The following is a 19,250-nucleotide window of genomic DNA, read 5'->3' as shown; positions in this document are numbered from 1 at the left end:
AAAATGTGTTTGTCTTCAGCAAACATTGACCACATTAAGTTCTGCAACTGTCTGTCATGAAAACTGATGTATTTTTACACCCAATAAAAGAATCAGCAAGTTCAAGAGTAGTGAAATTTGATACACCCACTATATAATGTGACAGAATAATTTACCAGTTTTAAAACTTGAAGCATCTGTTGCCTATAGAAGATTTCCCTTGCAGGGAAATGGGGGAGCTGGTGCCTATCTCCAGCGGTCATTGGGCAAGAGGCGGGGTACACCCACGCCAGTCCAACACAGAGAAACCTAGAAATGTAGCATCATAAAAATTACAGGGCATAAAAAATATGTGTAAAAACTAAACATACTTAAAAGCTGTAAAAAAAGAAATAAATAAGAACATGATTGAGCTGATGAATATAGGTAATTTTTTATATCTATGTATTTCTAGTACAAAACTCTAGGCAAATGCCTGACAAAATAGATAGGTATTTAACATTAGTGAATCATCCAGGCGTAAGGTTATTACACAGGCTGGAGACCAGAGAATAATGTTCAGAGAATAATTAACAGAATTTCCTGCACCAAGGGTCATTTGCAAGTTAAAATCCGCCTACTTAACACTTTCTTTGCATTTTATGATAATGCACCTGAAATTACTCAACCCCTACTCCAAATTAGGTCTGTTGGTCAAAATAAAATAATTAAGGATTTTACAATAAACAAATAACACAAAAACAGCAAAAGCAGGTAAATAAAACTGTCAGAAGGATTTTATCTAAATTCAACTAAACTCTGAACTTAATTCAACAATATCTTCCTTCTTAGGACTACAGCAGTCTCAAATTATTTTAGTCGCTGAGCAGGATTCTGTATAACCGATAAAGGGCAACATTGGTTGCATCTGGTGTGCTTGAAAAGCAACATCTCAAATATCTTTGTTGATGTAAGGTTTCATTGCCTGGTAGAAGCCATGGTAAGGTAAAGTGACTGAAGACATTATTGCCTTGCACAAACACAAAAAAATTATACCAAACGATATCAAAAGTTCAGAAGATTTTAGAGGAGGGAGGTGGAAAAAATCCGTAGACTGAGCTAACAAAACAACTGCAGCAAGACGGGGGCTAAGTGATTCTCTGGGACTGCTTTAATTCTGCTGGCACTTTATGATGTGGAGGACAAAATCTAAATGAGATATCAGGAAAACCTGGGAAAAATGTCCTGTCTGTGAGGAAACGTGGGTGGAATGGGCAAATATTCTTCTGGAACGCAGCCAGAAGCTGGTGTCTGGCTATGAATCAAAGTTGTAGCAGGTCATAACAGCTAGAGTGTGCTCTGCTAAGTGCTGAAGATGAATGCATAATTTTAAGACTGCAGTAGCCAATAAAAGAGCTATTTTATGTTTAAACTAGAGAAACCACTTGTGATATCAGTTCTGTTAAGCTATTAAAATTGTTCTTGTTGGACTTGTTTATGGCTTCACCAGCTAAATTGGATATCTTGCCAATAATTCTAGTTTGCAGCACAGGTTTAATTATTTTAGTTGCAACTGTAAGTTACAGGAAAAACAACAGCAAGATTTCCCATTTCAGTCAGTCATTTATTATTAAATTAAAAATCATTGTCTATACTAGAGTTCTCAAACTCTAGTACTTGAGGCCCCATATCCTAAAACATTTGGATGCGGCCCTCGTGTAAAACACCTGATCAAACGACTGAATTTCCTTCTCACCATGCAATCAATTTCTACAGACTCCAGGTAGTGACTTAATTGTTTGACTTAAGTGTTTTGAAGTAGAAACACATCTAAAAATGAAAAGACCCCAACCAATGAGGACTGAAATTGAAGATCACTGGTCTATGTCTTCTTGTTCCTAAAGGGTCACGGGAAGCAAGCTGGTGCCAGTCTCCAGCGTTCAATGATTATGAGTTTGGGGACCAGTCCATCACAGGGCCAACATGTACAAAAAATGAGGCAAAGTAATACTTTTTCCTCTTTATATTCTGGTTACACAGAGAGAGAGTAATACAAATGGTGTGCGATTGAGAAAAAAAAATTATGGAAATGTCTCTCTATTATAGTATCCACTTAAACCACTTCAGATTCACTCTCTTGCTAGTACTTTGTTAGCTTGATTCCCGTATTAGAAACTCACCATGATCCTCCAAACTGAGGTAGCTCTGACTGTTGTTTATTGCATATAGGTGTGTCATTACTCTACAAAAAACTGTATCTTAAGCAAAGCTCACTTTTCACACTGTTCACATTATTTAATTTTAATCAAGAAGCAACAGTTTCTCCAGTGAGTAGCAATATAATTTGTAAGACTAGCAATAAACCTCATTAGAGTTTATGTCCTCTCATCTGGACAATGAAATGTCAGCAGAGGAGAAATCCTCTGGACTGGCTGAAGTCCAACAGGAAATGAAAAACAAAAATCTGCCCGTGCGGATTATGAAAGCAGCTGTGATATAGGACACTGCGAGCCTTCTCCTCTCTTCATGATGCTGTGTATTCATGTCTTTACCAGTGTGTTGGTGAGGACGCACCAAAGGTTCCATTTTTTTCTCAGAACAATAATCTGAGATTCCCCAAAGACAAAATACAACAAGGAACGTCTGTTAATATTCACTCCATAGATTTATTTTTTATTTTTTGTCTCCAGTTTTTCTTTTATTGCTGGGTCAGCCATGCAGACACTAATGTTCTGAAATGTTAGGTACAAATTAATAATGAACAAATTAACATGTTTAAATAAATGATAGATAAACTAGTTTGTGTAAAGCACAAATCATGAAAACAGAAACAACAGCAGCAGAATTATTAACAACTTTTGTGTTCATCAAATCTTATCTCTATAGTCTGTGGGAATAATAAAAGTGGTACAAATGAATAACGTACTTAGTTCCTTTGTCAGCTTTTTTAAAGGAAGGCTTCACTAGTTTTATACATACAGTGGTTCTCAAAGGTGTACAACACACAACACTCTATAAAAATCCCAACACTCTATAAAAATCCCAGGTTTTTATCATTTAAAAAACATAATTATGATTGGTCAAAAAAACATTGTCTCCACATTTATTGTAACATATTCTGTATGATTCACCAGAAAAACAAATTAATGAACAGGCAAAACAGAAACTGGCCAAGGAGCCCACAGATCTGACAGCAACACAGTGGGAGTTGCAAAAATTTCTAGATGTGTTCTTTTTGTAACATAATCCTCTGCACTCTCAATTTATCTGTAAGGTTGACCCTAACAAGGTCTTATGGTCTGTTGAAACAATTACAAAAGATATGTCCGACCTAAAAACAACAGTTCCCATCACCATATGAACACCAAACCCACAGTGAAGCATGGTGGTGGCAGGATCATGCTCTGATGTTTAATGACTTTGCCAAAACTATGGTAAAGATGTGGAGTAAAACAGCCAGAACTATATGTGCTTTTTTTTGTTGCCCCATCTGACCACTTTTCTGTTATTTTTGAAAGCATCATCTACAATTACTCAGTTTGCCAAGGAGACATGATAAGAAAACACATCTTTAAGGACGGTGCTGCTGAAACCTTTAACCAGATCTACTCTTCTACCTCCACTCTGCCCTGTAACACTGTGGATGAGCTGGTAGATAACTTTCATTCTAAAATCTCGGACATCATTGATTCAATTGCTCCAATTAATGTGAAAGTCGTTTCTGGGAAGAAAATGTCTCCGTGGAGAAGTGCTCCACCAGTCAGAAGTGAAAAAAAGGAGTGTCGAAAAGCTGAACGCAGGTGGCGAAAGACTGGACTCCAGGTTCACTATAACATCTATAAAGAGAGACTATACAGATATAACCTAAAACTGAAAAATGCAAGAGAATCTTTCTTTTCTGAGATCATCAGCAAAAACTTTAACAATGTTTGTGCATTATTTGCCACGGTTAACAGGTTAACAAACCCTCCTGTAACTGTAGCATCTGAACTCCACTCTACCAGGGCCTGCAATGAATTTGCTAACTTCTTCACTGAAAAAACCCAAAAGATCAGAGGGACTGTCAGCACATCCACATCAACTCCAGTATCAATGCTGTCTCCAACTAGAACTGATTTTGACAAAATTTCCCAATTTCACCAAATAAACTACAAAAACTTAGAAAAAATTCGTACAGCAACTAAGCTCTTCTTCCTGCTGTCTCGATGTTTTACCCACAGCTTTAAGAGAGCTTTGTCTGTAATAACATCTGATTTAACACAAGTAATCAGGTGTTTTCCCCCAGGCCCTGAAAACAGCAATTATCAAACCTCTATTGAAAAAGAGCAACTTGGACAAGCTGCTACTACAGAACTACAGGCCTATATCAAACCTCTCCTTCATCAGTAAGATTATTGAAAAAGCTGTGTTTCAGCAGTTAAATAACTTCCTAACAACGACCAACCGCTTCAATGTCTTCCAGTCAGGCTTCCTGCTCACCACAGTACAGAGACTGCTCTTGTCAAGGTGTTCAATGACATCCGTATACATGCAGACTGTGGAAGAACCACAGTGCTGGTATTATTGGACCTTAGTGCAGCATTCGACACTGTTGATCACTCCATTTTATTAGAGTGCCTGGAAAACTGGGTCGGCCTTTCTGGTACAGCACTCAACTGGTTTAAATCCTACTTGAAGGACAGGGACTTTTTTGTGTCAGTAGGTAACTTTACATCAGAGACCACAAAAATCACATGTGGCGTTCCCCAAGGATCCATCTTAGGGACCATCCTATTTAATATCTACATGCTCCCCCTAACTCAGATTTTAATAAACAACAACATAAGTTATCATAATTATGCAGACGACACACAGCTATACGTTACGATGTCACCAGGTGACCATGAACCCATTCAAGCGCTGGGTAAATGCTTAGAAGAAATCAATGCATGGATGTGCGAAACTTTTCTTCAGCTGAATCAAAACAAAACTGAAGTAATAATCTTTGGACCAAAGGAAGAGCATTTAAAAGTTAGCACACAGCTTCAGTTAATACAGCTAGAAACCACCAGTCAGGCTCGAAACCTGGGTGTAGTGATGGACTCAGACCTGAACCTTCAGAGACACATAAAGACAGTAACAAGGTCGGCCTTCTATCACCTAAAGAACATCTCCAGGATTAAAGGACTAATGTCTCAGCAGGACCTTAAAAAACCAATTCATGCGTTCATCTTTAGTAGAATTGATTACTGCAACGGTGTCTTCACAGGTCTGCCTAAAACGTTGATCAGACAGCTGCAGTTGATCCAGAACGCTGCTGCCCGCGTCCTCACTAGAACTAAGAAAGTGGAGCACATCATCCCGGTTCTAAAGTCCCTATACTGGCTCCCTGTAGCTCAGAGAATAGAGTTTAAAATACTTCTGTTAGTCTATAAGTCACTGAATGGCTTAGCACCAAAATACATGACAGACTTGTTGTCAGTGTATCAACCAGCCAAACCTCTCAGTTCTTCTGGCTCAAATCTACTCTGCATACGCAGAACCAGAACCAAATATGGAGAAGCAGCTTTTAGTTCTTATGTTCCACTAATCTGGAATAAACTCCCAGAAAACTGTAAAAGTGCCGAATCCTTAAGTTTCTTTAAAACAAGATTAAAAACGTATTTGTTTAGAGTGGCTTTTGAATGTGTTATCTAAACATTGTTGTGTTAGGATTATTAATCTAAGAATATTATTTATTTAATATAAATATTTTTTTATTTTATCAAATAATTTTTTGGTCTGTTAATGGTATTAGGACAAAATAGAAAGGTGTGAGACGAGCTCTGACATTATTGAACAGCAAAACTCTACACACACATGGAATGAATTCACACAATTTCTTAGAATACAAGAATTTATTAACAAAAAAAAGTCAAATCAAAGTCAAATGTATTTCCCACAACAAACTCTTTACTATGCTAAAACAATCCAACTAAACTACCAAGCAGAATTAAAGAATAACAAAGACTCATGGGCTATGTACAATATAAACAAGTTGTTTAAAAAGATGATTGAAAACCATGACCAAAAGAGTGATGCAACATTACCATATAATGTTATTTATGTTTGAGAACCAAGGATTATCTTGAAGAATCTGGAAATGAAGTTAAGTTAGTCTTGGAACCAACTTAGGCAATAATAAGCAAACATTTAGACAACCATTCACAATGCAAGATCAGATAAAATATTATTTTCATAAAATAATGTTTTAAAAAATTATCTGCTGAATAAAACCAACCTTCTGGATGACTAATTCTCAACGGTGTCTAATTACCTCACTTTATTTATAAAAATAATATTTAAAGAAATATTATTAAGGGAGCATTTTGGAAAAGAGCCAAATCTTTCTGGAGAAATGGGGCTTAATGGTGTTTACTTAGTTATCAAATTTAGTAAAATTATGTTCAGGGACTATTATTCACTAGCTTGAAAACTAACAACCTTTCTGTTAAATACTCTTTAGTAGCAAGCACGTGTTCTTACCGGTTAGCAGTTGAGCTAACAAAAGAAGCTGATAGCTTAGCACCAGAATCAAACACATACCTTTAAAATACCAGGGTTAATAAAAGGGTTAAAATGCATAAGCGCGGATGGCGCGTTATGATCAACCTTCTGTTTAAAATCACCCTTTAAATAAAGTTTGTCTTAACTTTAAAAACACACAAACAAAGAACACAAAACTGAACATGTGTGCTGCAGATATTCTGCTAGCACCAAGATAGCTGAGTTCAACACAAACAGAACCAAACTTCATAAAATTAAAAACGTTTAGATCATTTCAATCTAAACCTTTCTATTATTGTTCTGCCCAAACCTAACCTCGTTTGAACCATGCTGAGGAGTTGTCTGGGTGACGACGAAGTTTGAAGAGAGCTCCGTGAACGAAGCGGTTAGCTGCCAGCTAACCTCCGGAGCAGTGGCTTGGCAGCCCGTTCTGTCCGCTGACCAGTGTTACCAGGTGAAAAATGTAGGATTATCGTACTAGAGACATAAAATTATCGTATTTTGAGGGAAATTGTCGTACATTCGTCATAACCAAAATAACAAGTTTGTTGATGTGTTGAATAGCGCCTAACAGGCACTCGCAGCTTTGTGCCGTCAGTACAGAATGGATTTATCAACATCTGTAGCCCCACAGTGCCGGGCTCTGCTTCTTCTTCTTTTCTTTTTTTTTTTTCCTCAATCATGGACGGGCGCAGTGGACTATTCAGCCAATCATGGCCGTTGTTCTGAGGCCAACGCATCACGTCACACGTAGGTCACATTTAGAAAAGCACGATTGGCTGGAATTTCCAGCATTTGTTTCCGAATCTGGACGCAGATGCCTTCAGGGTTCACAAAAAAACTCCAACAGACTTTGGCGATAGGCTGATGACGACTGATTACAACCACACATTCACGGAATGGTCAAATTATCGTACATTTGGCCTTTTTTAGGAATATTGATCGGACATCGTACAGAGAGCAAAATTATCCTACAAATACGATAATTATTGTACACCTGGCAACACTGCCGCTGACCACTGCCGTAATGCGGTCTCCGTTGTCCTTCCTTGGGAAACTGCTGCACTCGGCGTCGTGCTGGGAACTCTCTGGAAACAGTTTGCTTCTGCAGATCTCAGAGAGAACAGTCAAGCAATGCTTGTACCTTGATTACCCCGTTCATGAATGAAAATCACCGGATACGCAGACAGTGATTTATTTCTACTTATCTTGTGCATATGATCGCATGATCTTATGTCACCCTTGGATCCTGTTGAAGAGTTCATGTCTGTTTGCCAGCATAAGACATTAGCACGCTGGGCCTCCCCTATCCTGGTCTCGCAGAGGAGTAGTGGAAAGAAATCGGACCATTGAAAAGGGGGTGCTTTTATACAGCCAGTGGCATCATGGGAAGTCCGCTGCTACCCCCGTTTCCTCAGTTGCTGGAAGTCAGTTAAATGCAATTTATTTTGAAAGTTCCAGAAAAGTTTGTACCGGAGTTTTAATGTTGTTTACATGGCTGTGGGTCCCAACACTTGGTTGGGTTTTCAGTCCAATTTTCCTTTCAAGTTCTTATCCATCATTCTATTCTCTCTTTTTTTTTAATTACCTCTATTGTTTGATTTTCTGTATCATTGTCATGTTTTTCATTATGTACAGCGCCTTGAGTGCCTTGTTGCTGAAAAGCCTTATACAAAAAAAACTTGACTAGACTTGATTTTCAAGTGAGATCACATAATAAGACACAAGAGATATCTTTACATATTGTAAAATCAAGATAAGGCATACTGTTAAAACCAAACAATGTTAAAACATTTAAATAAATCAGAATGTGCTTCAAAAACAAATTCAGTCATCTTTAGGGGTAAGGTATTGAATTTAGTACTCATATTCAGAAACATAAAATAAGTTTACACAAACTCAAAACCTCTGTCAGTACAGAGAGGAATTGATAAGTTATCAGCCATAAACAGGTGCTGTATGAAACACTAGTAGGTTAGGCACAGTTTCAGAGAAATGTTTCAATATTTAACATTATCTAGTAACTGTAATACCGCTGTTGATTCAGTGGAAGTTTACTTTAACTTGTTTTTAAATGTGCAGTACAAGAATATTTTGTTTTTAAGTTTTTTTAACTTTGCCCCGGTTTGAGACTTTTGACTTTCCTCGCTGACATTCTGTCTTCAAACAGGTGTTTCATTTTGTATTTCCAGCATCTTAAATTCAATTGCAGAACTGTAGTCATACCTCAGAGCTATTTAACCCAGCCAGCTAACCCAGCATATGTTTTTGGACTGTAAGAGGCAACAAGGGCACCATGAAAAATCCACACATGCGCGAAAAGAATTCCACAGATCCCTCTCAAAGATTTAAACTTCTAACCTTAGTGCTGTGTTGCTAAGCACCGCTCCACTTTTCAGCTCATAATTATTACTCTTCAAATATCTCCCGTTATTGTTGACAAGTTAATGCGAGATGTTGATTTTATTTTAGCTTTATCACGTCAGAAAAATTATAGATGTCTTTGAAAAAAGATAAACAATGTTCTCATCCATGACTGTTGATAAGAGTAGAACAAGTTATGTCACAGAAATATGCCTGTAACAGGCAGACTCCTTGATTTTGGTGATAAAAGATATAAATAAATGGTAAAAAAAAAAACAATGTTACAGAGACAAGTTATTGTTGAATATATAAAAAAGCTTTACAGATATAATCTGTCTCTCTGACAGCAGAATAACTCAACAGAATAAACAACACGTGTGCTTGTATGAATGTCCATTTATTCAGGCTTGTGGCTGTGAGCTTTGTTTGTGTACTCAGTCTGAGGAATGGGATTTGTTGTAGTTATTGAGTTTTTCTCCCACCATGGTGGTGTTTTAAAGGGAGATTTCTAGCCCAATAAAATCCTGCAGGGTTTCTAAGGAAATGATCTCCACAGCTGCTGCAGATGTAATGATAACAGTACATCACCAGAAACAAATTACCACTTTAGCACTGCTGCCAGCTTGTCCATTTATTTATTGCATTTGACCAGATAAAGTGACAGTGAGTAATTATTTGACCTGTTCCTCATTATAGCTCTTCTTCACATCAATATGTTCTTTACTCGCTGCTTTGGATTGTCTGGTTTCTGCAAGATTGCCCTAGATTGTTTGACAGTGTGAAAACACACAATTAAAATCAAATCACTTTGAGTGTATTTGATTGTCATTGTGTACATGCACATTTCTGCAAGGAGTGGAGGAATTTGGAGTCAGGAACAGAATTTAAGTTTCTGCATGCTACGAACGCCCTGTTTTTCACATGCAGCGTCCCTGATGGAACCCCAAGAGCCAGCACAGGAAAGACTATGAGAAAAGCAAGTTTTTTTTAGTTTTTTTTAGTTTTTATAATGAGAGTAGAGGAGAACTTTGATTTTGTAATTAAAGCTTGTGCAGAAAGCGGGGCTCTCAGTGCCTTTTGGGAATTGCAATGTTCTACGATGTCACATACTGTTACAACCCAGAAACTCCCTTCAGCTTGTATCATTTCATGTATAAAAATATTCTCCAAATCTTAATAAATGCTGTCCCCATCTCTGGATTTGTTGGGCACAAAAGTACTCTGTGTGTTTGGCTGTTGAAAGCGCTATGTTGCCAAACCTTAATTACTTTTATAATCAGAGCATCAGTTGATCAATGGCATTGTTTGTTGCAGCTGTTAAGATCTCAGTTAATGAAAAAGAAAATGAAAATATAAGCTGGACCAAGATATTTTCATACACCATATAACAAGTCACTTAACCAGATTTAATTACTGTCTGATAGTAAATCAGTTATACTGTTAGGGTCATTTGGGATTAGCAAAATTATTTATATTTGAAAGAAAAAAAGGTTTTTTTAACTTTCTTTAAATTCAAAAGTTTTTACATTTTCTTTAGTGTTTAGTGGTAGAATTGGTTTTAAAGGTTTTGATTTGGATCAAACATTTCCTTAAGACATGTCCTTAAGCCTGTCATCATAGTTTGGTGGTACTTTGGCCCATTTACCCTGACAGATCTGGTTTAACTGAGTCAGGTTTGTAAGTTGTCTTCCCAACAAACAAATTCCCAGCTCTGCCCACATATTTTGTATAAGACCGAGACCCATTAAGACCCAAGCTTTAAGTTTCTGGCTAATGTCTTGAGATATTGCTTCCATATTTTCACATACAGTCCTTTCCTTATGATTCCATCAACTTTTTAAGTGCACTAGTTCCTCCTGCAGCAGAATGTCCCAAAACATGATGCTGCCACCCTCGTGCTTCATAGTTAGTTATGATAATGTTAGTTAGGGATAATGTTCTCCATCTTGCAAGCTTCCTACTTTCTCTTCCAAAGGTTACAATGGAAAGTCTAACACAATAAACCAAAGAAAATATGAGTAAAGCAAATTTAAGAAGATCCAATGTCTTGATGTCTTGGTCATAATCAGAAACGTGCCATGGACCGTGAACTGTAAAAAAAACCATTGTTGTCAGTTTCCAAAATCCAATGGTACCGACACCAGCAGTTGTGGTTGCAAGGTGGCCTGCTAGAGACCAAATAAAAACCCTGTTGGAGCAGGATAATTTGAAACTGACCTAAAGAAACTGCAGATGGAAGCAACAGGTTGGTTTATTATTTGGTTAAAACAGAAAAACTGGGGATTCTTGAAACAGTGTGCTTTTTCTAATTCAGGGTAGCGCAGTTTCTTCAAAAATAATGAGAAAATGGTCGCTGTAAAGCTCTGCAGACAGAAAGAATTACCTAACTTGCAGTCCACATGAGTTGGTAGAGAGTACGGTTTTAAAGACACCTTAAAATAAATTTTTGATCTGATGTTTTAGCAGACAAAAAGAGAACATTTTAAAGCAGGGCTTTCACATTTCTCCTTACCAAGGTTTCTGGAAAAAAAAACAGATGTAGCTGTAAATTAAACTTTTCACTGTAGGGATCGTCCTCAGGTAGGGAATAAATGCAAGATTAGATTATATTTACACGTCATGCACAGGTTAAACACTTATCGTTCTAGCTGTGAGTCTTGCTCTCTGTATGCCTATTTGAGAATGATGATCTGCCAGATTTAGTTTGCTGGGTTTTTTTTTTACAAAACAAAAAATAGCATTTGCTTTTCATAACAAAATAAAGACGAACTGACATCTCCAATAAGCATCAACAGACTCTTTGACCTTTGGAGATGATAGATTGCAGTCTTCATGTGCAGCTGCTTTCTTCCCTTATATGCTGATTAATGTGTACACCCCTCCTTCATATTATCGCTTTTGTGTTAATTTTCTTCTAAGACTACTTTATTGCTGCCTACAGAGCAGGCGTAAGGAAATTAGGCACCAGTAAAAAGTTTTAAAGATATTGGGTTGTTTTCTCTCTAACAATAAGCAAACAGACCAAAATATGCAGAGCTGAAACCAGACATGCACTGAATAAAAAGAAACATAACCATTTTCTCCTCCTGTAAGACAGACTAAACATTTCCCATTTTAGGTCAGTTAGAATTATTTCTGTTTGCAGAATGCTATAATAATAAGACCATTGTCTTCAAAAATGTTTTTTATAAGTTTCTTTAACTCAGAATTTTACACACCTTTTCTTCCTTCATGTTTAGTAGAATTCCCTTTGAACTTTGGACAAAATGAAGACATTTAAGGGAAGACTAGGAGACACTGATATAGAGAATATTGTCCATTACAAAATTCTAAAGCTAAAAAAAAGTCTGAAAGCCTGAATGGCCTTCTCCAAGTCGGGGTGATTTGAAAAAGGATTTACTTTGACCAGATGATAAAAGCTTGATTTTTAAACACAGAGTCGATTTCTTTATTAAATTTAAACTCCCGACAAATAGTACTCCTAAGTTTCTGACAGTATTATTTTCTAAGATACTGATACTGGTGGTGGAGTGGAGGCCTGAGGAGATAAGGGAGTCGGAAGGAGCTTGAAGCCTGATGGTGTAGAGGGTCGAAGCTCAGCTGAAGAGCAGGAGATTCTGCGTATGAAGGTCTTTTAATGCGAAGCCTGGAGGGATGATTGGCTGAAGAGGAATTTGGATCAGGAGCTGACTGGTTGGAGCAGAGAACGTGGTGGAGTAGTTATACAGAGCCGGAAGTGGAGGTGAGTCTTCCAAGTTGAATTTTCGTCAAAACTCCATTTCAACCAGGACTCACAAATGAGAGAAACACAGAGATGGCAATTAGAGGAGTTTATTAGCTGATGTTTGTTTTCTTTTGGTGCTCGGACCCCGGTGGAAGACATGGATGCTGATAATGACATGAACTTGAATAAACATCTTAGGGTTAAATTAGAGAAGTCTTCCCCCCAAAAATGGGCCGTGGACAGGGCCAAGGCTGAATATAAATGGAATGTTGGTTAGCAGGAAAGATGTGAGATTGATAAGTGAAAGATAGATGTGATGAGATCAGAATAATAAGAGGGGGGGATCAAACTGACTGAATGGAAAGATGTTGAGAGCCTGACAAGGCATGAGAAGGAATGATTTGAACCTGGGGAGTGAAAGGAGATTGACAGAGTTTAACAGGGCATAGGATGGATGGAATAGCCTGCAAAGGCATAGAGGATGATGAATTGATCCTGCCATTGTGTAATGAGGTTGAGTTGTACCTGCTAAGGAATTGAGAATGATTAGTTGTGCCTGCCAAGGCATAGAGAGGGATGAGTTATGAATGCCATGGTGGGATGGACTGTGCCTGCCAAGACGTAGAGAGGGTATGGTGCCTGCTAAGATGAAGAGTGAGATAGATTGAGCCTGCTAAGGCATGGAGAGGGATGACCGGTGCCTGCCAAGGCTTTTAAGAAGTCTAGAAAAATGAATTATACCCGTTAAAGCATAGAGATGGATGGAATGAGCCTGCTGAGGCTTGGAAAGAGGGATGAAATGAGCCTGCCAAGTCGTAGGTAAGGAATGATCTAGAGTGTGAGCCCCCCAAAAGGGCAGAGGCCAGTGCCGAGGCTGAAACTGAAACAGTATAGGAGTTGGTATGAATGAAGTTGGTCTCACTGGCAGGGCGTAGAAAAGGGATGATCTGTGCCTGAAAGGATAACAAAGAAAATTAGTGAGCCTGGCAAGGTGTGAGGGCTGGACTGTGCCTGACAAGAAGTCAAGGCCTGGAGAGGGATGAGGCATGCCTGACAAGGTATAGAGGGAGATTGATCTAGAGAGAATAAAGTGATGAGAAGAAACGTGGAAGACATAACAGATAACATCAGAAAGATGATCTTTTGAGAAAATTTGATGCCTGCTAATAGGCTGCGGCTGTAGGGGAGCTTGAAACGATGGTGTTCAAAACAATGAGTAATGAAAGCTAGGACTGTTTGAATGTGAACCGGGTACAATGGTCTGTTATTACCAAGGCAAAATTTGCAAAGGTTTGCCAGGCAAAGGAATAGGGTTTGAAAGTGGAAAGAGCTAGACCTGAGATACAGCAATGTTTGGCTGATTGCGACGGAGGACGGAGAGAGAGGAATAATTGGAGTAGGGTGAAAGTAGGCGGATGGACAGAGACGGCGGAAGACCTGAAAATTTAAAACGAGACAGAGCATCAGCAACTGAATTTGAATAACCCGTAAGAAACTAAAATACACCCTTTAATCAAACGTTTTGACAGGTGACCTTTGACCTTAAGGGGGGTCATGGGTGATGGGGGCGGGGAGGTCATGGGGTCAACCGGGGTGTGTCCGAGGGGCGTAACCGTGGATGCTGATTGGTTGTCGTCATTAGGGGCAATACCTTAAATTAACCAATTATAATACAGGGGTGTGTTTAAGGGTGTTACGGGGAAGGCCTTAAATGAACCAATTAAAACACAGGGGTGTGTTGAAGGGTGTTATTACTAATCTGTATGTTTTTCAGGCGTTAATACATCTAAAAAAGACATGCATCCTTTTATATTTTTAAAGGTATACTCAACTTAATGTTGACCTATCACATGAAATCCTAATAAATGAACTGTGTAACCTGACAGAATTGTAAGTTCATTTTGCTTTACAGCAGGACCTATTTGTTGAATATATGAGCCAGTCTAAATCAGTTCAAAATAGAAAGACCTAAAAGTAAATAAAGATTGTGCTGCCCTATATTGGTAGAATGAGTAAACCGTCCACTTCTGCGTCAACAGACTGACTGGAAAGCAGGAGAAAGAGGTAAGACAAATATGAAATTAACAGAAAACTTTACGAACCCTCAGTATACTGTTTCCAAGTTATAAATTGACTCTAGCAATGATGTGTTTGTTTTGAATCATGAAAGACTCCATTTTTGGAAAAGGAATGATGATTTTAGTTACCTGTAGCTTTTCTAAAACATTTGTTTTTTCATCTTAGAGCAAATGTTATTCTGTAACTTAACTCCCAGTCAACATCACCCTCGGCCTTCTGATTCAATTTCCTGACCAAGTGTGTGACACAGGGCAATAAAGTAATTAGAACTCTCTCAACCCCCCACTCCAAAAGAGTCAATACATAGGTTCATGAACAGGTGAGACCCCCAGGGCCTGATGTATATCAAAGTTTGCTGGTTTCTCATTGCTAATACGTGCTTCTAAAAGGAAATTCTTGTTTTTTGATTTTGGTAAAGTTTATAGACACAGCTTTCCCATGTCAGAGCTCACTGAGTTATGTCCACAAGAAACAGTGCAATGAATAGCCAATATGGTAATTGGACCTCTTTTTTTGCATTTCAGTGTGTTGGCAATAAAAATAGGTTTAGTTTCACAGTAGTCCCAGAGCAGAGACATCAGAGCTGTCTACATCGTCAAGTGTCAAGTCTGCTACAGCTAAAAAAGGTTTAAACTTGTTACACTGAAAAATACTAGTAGAACTCTAGTTTAAACTTGTTACATTGAAAATACCAGTACTGACAAGAAAAAAAAATGTCGGTACATATTTCAGGAAACGAAGAAATTGCTGCATCTGCTTCTAATGATTCTCAGAAGTACAATGCCATCTTTAGAAGTGGGTATTCATCTTTAAGAAGTCATTAAATGCATGTGAATGTTCTCTAATATTGTTTATATTGACACAATCAGAATATGGTAAGTAATGTTAAATGCAACAATATTTTATAGTTAACGAATAAATCAGCTAACATTGAACAAATTTATAGATTTGATGAGAGAGGTAAACCCGAATGATCAAGTTGGAGGGATCAGCGGCTGGAATCGACCTTCCCCCCGACAATCAAAGTTGAGAAGGCGGATTATCTCCAAAAAAGAAAACCCGACAACATCTGAACTTTCTTCTAACAAAGAATTAAAATCTGAATCGTTAAATACGCCTCCACAAATTATCATCATTTCCCCTGAAAACACACCGGATAAGTTACGAAGTGCTCCCGGGCCACAAAGTAAGCCCAGAAAAACTATTTGTTTTCTTTGAGAGTGAATGAGTATTAATCCTCAGATAAAAACTGTTTACAGATTCGACAGAGAACGCTCTGGAAGACACAGAAGAAGCAGCTTTGATCAAGCAAACTAAAGCCGAACTTGGAATACTGCCACCAGCTGTCGAGCAGCAAGGTGGGTGAAAATAAATAAAAACAACAATATATATATATATATGTATTTTAAGCATAGTTCAATAAAATATCATATAAATCTGTTTACAGATGCACCCAAAGATGCGACACTGAAGCCGCCCACCAGAAGGTCGCTTTTCAAAGATCAAGGCAGCGTTTCACACAAGCGCATCAGTCCAGTGCAACAAGAAGCAAAATCTGGAGGTTTTATCGCACAGACCCGTAAGTTATAAGTATTTCAAAATTTGTTTATAAACCTACATGTAATAAAGTTATAGGAATTCACTTCCTCCCTTAAAAAAACTCGTTTATTTTAAAACTATTATTATCATTTATTTATGAGCGCTGTGCTGTGTAACTATTTTATTTTGATTTTACAGAATATTTAACACCAGCCAAAAGACAGCGACTCTCTGCTCTGCATACCAGAGCAACGCTTGTGAGAGCCTTAATGAGCGGTACATTTAATTCTTACCTAGTGAATTAATTTGAATTCCCCCTTTTTTTTCAGCTTTAATTTGTTTATTTCAATATATATATTTGTTTTGTTGTTCATTCTCTTTTACAGAGGTAACGTTAATGGTAGGACAGATCCGATCCAGACAGGAACGTCGCAGCAAGAAGGCCTCTCAAGCAGCAGCACGGGACCGTCGGAATAAGGCCTCTTCGTTATCGCTTCTGGCTGCATGTCAGATTCTGTTACAGAAGCAGTTTGATGACATCAAGGTGATTTTAAACTGAACTGATCACTGTGGTTTTGGGTTTTTTTGGGGGTTTTTTTCTGTTGGGTTGTCTGATTTTTCTTATGCTCATATAAATGGATAACCGAATCAGACTTGCCCTGGATGAAATAAAACATTTAGTAACTGAGCTTAACGAAATCCCTATAACTGCACATGTTTTACAGGATGAAGCATCTCTTGTTAACAACCACAATGAAGATCAGCACGGTGACTTTTTAAACTTAATCAATCAGGCTATTGAAGAATTAAACAGGCCGTCACCACCACCTGACCAAAATTTAAACTTATTAGACCAGATTCATGAAAATTTAAATACAACGTCTCCACCTGACAGTCATCAAAATCCTTCAACATCACACAATGCTGATCAGCATGGGGGTAATTTCAATCAGGAGGTAGCAGTCAGTTCTGATCAAATAGGGCGAGATCCTCCAGCGGTTGTTGAACGTGAACGTTTTAATAACCATGAAATAAGGAGACCTTTTACCATCCCGTCGCCCTGTCCGGGGAACGTTCAAGATCTAGCAGCATTCTATACAAACATCATGCGTATTCTCATTGAATTAGCTGATGCCGCAAGATCTTTAACCAGACGTAACGACGTTGTGCAGCTGGAATTAGTGGGTGAAAATCTCAATCGTCACGTCACGTTTACTGTTACCGATGATGGAAATATGATCCTGCCTGCTTTTGAGAACTTCCTGGACGATTTAGTACAATCGAATGCAAATATACCTGTAGATAATAACCTGGAATTTGTTCTTCAGGTAGTTAATGACCCAGCGGGAGGGTCGAAATGTAAGGCTACAAGAATGTTAGACTGTGAACTGTTTAATAAGAAAATGCGTCACCTGTATGTTTTAGATAATACCGGTAATCAGTTATGTTTTGCAATCAGCCTCGCACACGTCTCTGACCCTGAACTTAAGGATGACTGTGCTGTAGAACTGGGGAGGAAATGGCAGGACCAAGCTGGCCTCGATGAGCAGACAGTAGTTACTTTTAGTGATATTGGTAAATTTGAAACCATTCTGAAGAGAAAAAGTTTAGTGTTTCACAGAACCACGGGCTCTACTGCTCTGTGTAAATTTGAGACCAGTTTCCCTGATCGTTCAAACCCTCTGTTTATGCTGTTATTTCAAGGTCATTACTATGGGATAAAAAATCTCAAAGGTTTTATAGGTTCCAGATATATCTGTAGGTACTGTTACAGCAGATATGAGAATACAAACACACACCATTGTGAAGGTTATTGTCCAGTGTGTCGAACATATAAATGTATGCAAGAAATTTGCAATCCTGTAACCTGTGCAGGCTGTCAAAGAATCTGTCGTAATTCTTCATGTTTCAGCAGACACAGGGAACTGCGCAACAGAAATAATGCTGACAGACCTATGAGTGACTGTGAGTTGGTAAAACTGTGTAAAGTATGCAAAAGGATATTTGTTATTCCAATCAGTAAACCAAATAAACCACACATGTGTAATGTAAAATGTTGTATTTGCGGTGAAAATGTACCTCCCGGCCTAGACATTACATGCGATGATCGTAAGTGTTACATTCAGCCTTGCAGTGCAATTAATCAGCTTGATGATAAACTGATTTTTTATGATTTCGAATGCTTCGTCAATGAGAGCGGCGTGCATACCCCCTTTCTGGTCTGTGCTAAAACGTTGAAAGGTGATGAATGGTACGCTTATGGACTGAATTGCACCCAAAAATTTCTCCTGCATTTCAGGAGGCCAATGTACAGAGGCTTCACCTTAATAGTGCACAATGCGCGGGGGTATGATGGTTACCTGATTCTCACAGCTATGCTGCAGTTAGGCATTAAACCTCATCTCGTCATGGTAGGAAGTAAACTTCTCTGTTTAACCGACCCTGATTACAGGTTAAAATACATTGATAGCCTGTCTTTCATGTGCATGAAGCTTAGTGCCATGCCGAAAGCGTTAGGCTTTACCGATCAAAGCAAGGGTTTTTTTCCCCACCTATTTTCCTCTGAACAACGTCTCCAGTATGTGGGGCCTTTTCCTCCTCCATCCTGCTACGCTGTAGAACGCATGAGTCTTCAAGAACAACAGGTGTTTAACAGCTGGTACAGAGAAGCGAGCAAAGAGGTCTTTGACTTTAAGAAAGAAGCTATTCGTTATTGTAAAAATGACGTTGAAATTCTTTTTCAAGGATGCTTAAAATTCAGAGACGAGTTCTTTAAGGAGACAAGTGTGGATCCGTTTAAAAGTATCACAATAGCATCAGCCTGCATGAAGGTTTTTGTAACCAATTTCCTTCCTCCTCAAACCTTAGCCATTCCCTCACCTCTGGACTACAGACGTAGCAGTAAAACGTTCTCCAGCGCGTCCATTCAATGGCTCGGCTGGATTGCAGACAGCAGAGCCATATTTATCGAGCATGCTTTAAATAGGGGTGAAAAGAAAATCGGCCCATATTCAGTGGATGGGTATGCAGAGATTAACGGTGTCAAAGTTGACTTTGAATT

Source organism: Girardinichthys multiradiatus, chromosome Y, assembly GCF_021462225.1.
Source record: "Girardinichthys multiradiatus isolate DD_20200921_A chromosome Y, DD_fGirMul_XY1, whole genome shotgun sequence".
NCBI lineage: Eukaryota > Metazoa > Chordata > Actinopteri > Cyprinodontiformes > Goodeidae > Girardinichthys > Girardinichthys multiradiatus.
This window is presented reverse-complemented; position numbering follows the sequence as displayed.